This window comes from Peromyscus californicus, unplaced genomic scaffold (genome assembly GCF_007827085.1).
Source record: "Peromyscus californicus insignis strain IS unplaced genomic scaffold, ASM782708v3 Scaffold_8__1_contigs__length_139910024, whole genome shotgun sequence".
NCBI lineage: Eukaryota > Metazoa > Chordata > Mammalia > Rodentia > Cricetidae > Peromyscus > Peromyscus californicus.
This window is the reverse complement of record NW_026294606.1, coordinates 129664727-129669418: the sequence shown is the minus strand read 5'-3', so window position 1 is coordinate 129669418 and position 4692 is coordinate 129664727. Positions and strand designations below refer to the sequence as shown.

At 45.9% G+C, this 4692-nt stretch overlaps 1 pseudogene; it reads left to right on the top strand.

Annotated features, from left to right (window-relative positions):
• The first annotated feature begins 2779 nt into the window (after window positions 1-2779).
• Window positions 2780-4273, top strand: LOC128104610 (SHC-transforming protein 1-like; annotated as a pseudogene).
• Window positions 4274-4692: the final 419 nt, after the last annotated feature.

Sequence of the window (4692 nt, the reverse complement as noted above, 5' to 3'; positions counted from 1 at the left end):
TCCAGTACAACTGGATTTCACAGCCATACCTACTGCCACCATGATGATTTGGTGCCTTTTGTTTTCTATGCAGCCTGACAACTGTGCCCTAAAGAGGACAGTTTCCCATCTTAAACTATTTCATTAACCTAACTAACTGTCAAACAAAAGTGTTACCTTTGGTAGAAGCTAAGTTTAGCTTTAAATTTCTGCCCTCCACCTGGGTATAATGATCCCATCCTCCATGGGACACTCTGAAAGCACACCAAATCTGTTTGACAATGATGACTATTTTGCACAATAACACTGGAGCCTACAATCACGTAACATGCCAAAGTGGTTGAAGTGGGCTCACAATGGCCTGCAGTAGCTCCAGCTCTGAGGAGGGGTTTCCTGACGCTGCTGGCCTCCACAAGCATCTTTACTCACGTATGCATACCACCCCCAGAGACACAATTTTTAAAATAATAATTAATTTAAAAATCTTAAAATAAAAACCTACATGATTCTCATAAGTTAACCTTCTCTATGTATGAAAAAGGAATTTCTAAATATATATATATATATATATATATATATATATATATATATATATATATATATACACACACACACACACATATGTGGTGTGTGTGTATGCGTGTGTATATGAAAGATCACCATAGTCTCTTCTGTAAAGTCCAAAATACACTTCACATTAAAATTTTTATAAAAGCTGGGAATTTGGTTACATAGCTGTAATCCATAATCCAAGCACATCACAGTGCAAAGACAGGAAGAATGCAAGTTGTATGCCAGTCTAGACAAGAAAAAACAGTAAATTAAAAATCAATCAATATATTTAATGTAAATATGCTTCTTTAATTTTGCCAAATACAAATAGACTAGATATTATAAGTAGACTAGATTGCAACTGTAATTCTTGCTTGATAATTGTTTTGTTATCTGTAATTTTACTATGTGAAAGTTAAAACCTTCCTTTTTGAAAAAAAGAAAAGGGAAGTGATGTGGGATGTTCTGCATGTTAAATGTGTTGCTCTGATTGGTTAATAAATAAAACACTGATTGGCTAGTAGCCAGGAAGGAAGTATAGGCGGGACAAAGAGAGAAGAGAATTCTGGGAACAGGAAGGCTGAGTCAGGAGATGCTGCCAGCTGCTTCCATGAGTATCAACATGTAAGATACTGGTAAGCCATGAGCCATGTGGCAGGGTATAGATTTATAGAAATGCATTAATTTAAGATAGAAGAACTAGATAACAAGAAGCCTGCCACAGCCATACAGTTTGTAAGCAATATAAGTCTCCGTGTGTTTACTCAATTGGGTCTGAATGCTGTGGGACTGGCAGGTGAGAAAGATTTGTCCTGACTGTGGGCCAGGCAGGACTGGAGAAAACTTCAGCTACATAAATACTCACCAAGAACTCCACCAGTTAAGAATTTTTCTTAGTTTGCTGATGAAAAATAATTAGCAGAATTTTGAAGGAGGGTGAGTCTTTTTGACAGAGTCTCATGACATCCTGGCTGCCTCAAACCAGCTATGTAGACAAGACTGGCTTTGAAATTCTGACCACATACGCATGTGCATGTATGCTCACGTGTATGCATGCACACACACACACACACACACACACACACACACACACACACGCACACACACCCAGAGTACTGGGGTGACAGATGTATACTACTCTTCCAGTTTGCATCTCTGTGGCTGTAATAAAACACTGACCAAAAGCAACTTAGGGGTGTAGCCAGAGTTTTCCTGTGCCAGCAGCCACTTCCCATATAGTCTTATTATTAATTATAAATGCTCAGCCAATAGCTCAGGCTTGTTACTAGCCAACTCTTACATTTATGTCAACCCCTATTTCTTATCTATGCTTTGCCATGTGTCTTGGTACCTTTTCTCAGTATGGCATTCCATCTTGCTTCTCTCTGAATCTGCTGTACACTCCGTCTTTGCCCTTCTTCTTCCCAGCATTCCCAGTTTGGCTCTCCTGCATAACTTTATCCTGTTCAACTATTGGCCAGTCAGCTTCTTTATTAAACCAATCACAGCATACTTTACACAGTGTACAGAAGGATTATTCCAGAAAGGGTTTCTCTGGCTTACGATTACACCTTGTTATGATCCATTATCACAGGACATCAGAGCAGGAGCTTGAGGTGGGAACCTAGAGAACTGAAGAAGAGACCACAGGAGAATGCTGCTTGCTGGCTTGCTCCACTGCTCTTATACAGCCCAGGACCACCTGCCCAGGGGTGGCATCACCCACAGTGTGCTGGGTCCTCCCACATCCACAGGCCAATCTTATGGAGGCAATTCCTCAATTAAGGCCCCCTCTTCCCACATGTCCCTAGTCTGTGTCAAGTTGGCAAAAACTAACCAGCACAGCCACCACATTTGGCACTAATGACACTTTTTTTTTAAATTTTTTTTTCTAATGACACTTTTTAAAGGAAAGATTATTACTGTAACTAAGTTTATTGATTTAGAAATAGAGCCACGTTGTTTTGCAAATTGAATTTTGCCATGCATCTTTTATTTGGTAGACTCAATAAAGTAGACAGTCTTTATAGAGGTATGAAGAAACAATATGACAAATTAAAAAACAAAACCTAGTTTGTACTAAAATGTATCTGGGTTGTGATATCCACTGCAGATGGAACAATAATAAAGTGTCTGGGGAGGCCCAGGCCAGGGAGAAAGGTAGATCGGTGACTTAAGCTGACAGTTGCGCAATCAGGAACCAGACTGGCCCCGGGTGAGGAGCGGACGCCACGCAAACCTGGATGTGAACAAGCTGAGTGGAGGTTGCAGGCACAGGACTAGGATGGAAGGGGGCCAGCTGGGAGGTGAGAAGTTGACCAGACACGGGAGCTTTGCCAACAAGCCTACATGAAGCTGGCCGCATATCGAAGACAAATTCATGGGACCCGGAGTTCCCTGCTTGTTTCGGTACACGGGTTGTGTGGAGGTACTGTCACCAATGCGAGCCCTTGACTTCAATCCCTGGTCTCGGGCCACCGGGGAGGCCACCAGTTTAGTGTGTGAAGCTATGCCTGGTGCCAATGGCTCGGCAAGGAAGAGAAAGCCCTGTAGCCGCCCACTCAGCTCTACTCTGGGGAGGAGCGACCTGAAGTTTGCTGGAGTGCCGATGACTCTCACTGTGTCCGCCAGCAGCCTTAACCTCAGAGCAGCAGACTGCAAACAGGTTATTGCCAACCATCACACACAAGCTGTCTCATTCGTGTCTGGCTGGGATACAAACACAGCTGAGTACGTTGCCTATGTTGCCAAAGACCGTGTGAATCAGAGAGCCTGTGGCATCCTGGAGTGTCCTGAAGAGCTTGCTCAGGATGTCATCAGCACCACAGGTCAGACCTTCGAGTTGCACATCAAACAGTATCTCAGGAATCCACCCAAGCTGGTCAGCCCCCATGACAGGATGGCTTTGGGGGTTCAGCTTGGGATGAAGAGGAAGAAGAGTCACTTGACTATCAGTATTACAATGACTTCTCAGGGAAGGAACCCCCTCTTGGTGAGTGGTAGACATGAGGCGTCAGGAAGGGGCTGCTTGAACCACTCTGCCGACTGCCCAGATGCCCAGCCACTGGGGAGCCACACTGCCTATAGGGCAGCACGCTGCAGGAGACCCTGAAGTCCATAAACACATGCTGCCTCCACCACCCTGCCCTGGAAGAGAACTCTTCCATGACCCCTCCTATGCCAACATCCAGAATCTAGACAAGCCCCGCCCCAATCCTTCCGTTAATGGCAGTGCATCCCGAGACTTCTGACATGAAGCCCTTTGAAGATGTCCTTTGGATGCCTCCACTTTCCCAGTCTATGCCCATTGCTGAGCCGCTCCAAGGGGAGTCCCGGTTCCAGGGAAAGCTGAGCAGGTGAGAGGCTGAGACACAGCTGCAGCTCAGCAGTGACTACTTGGTGTGAGAATGCAACCACACCTGGCCAGTGCGGGCTCACTGCCTGCAGAGTGGGCAGCCCAAGCTCCTGCTTCCGGTGGCCCCTGAAGGTGTGGTTTAGACAAAGGATCACTGCTGTGAGAGTCTCAGTCACCTCATCAGCTGCCACAGGGTCAATCACTTTGCCCAAGCGCTCTGCAGGCAGCAAATGGTATCTATAGCAACCCATGGATCGGAAAGAGATTCTCCCAGCCCTTCCTGGAGGCTGCCCTTCACCCCCTTCCACTCATGGGACTCTGTTCTGTGCGTCTGGTCTTGGGTGGGAGCTGGGAGCAGTACGGACACTGGGTTTGGTGCCTACCTGAGAAAGAAGGTTTTAGTTAGGAACCTGTGGAAGTATCCTGCTTCTGCCCAAACCTCACCAAAGTACTAATTTACAGAGCGGTCCGCTGCCTTGGCCTTGCCTGAGCCAACCTGATGCCTTTTCCCCCAAAGGGTGAGTTCCTATAATGGAAAATGCCCTGTGGCGATAGTGCAGTGGAGCAATCATGCTTTGAGGGAAGTGAAATAATCATGCCTCTAGTTTACCCTGGTCTGCAGGGAACCCCAGATCCTCCTTAACATACCCTACTCCTTATGCATCCCCTCAAAACTTTGTGCCTTTGACTGTCTCCTAGGTCTGTAGATACTTTAGGCAGAGTTCTCAGGCCCTTCATGGATAGGGTTGCTGCCACCTTGGCTTCTGGAACCCTGTCATGCTCAGCACCCCTTCCTGTGTTTGGGA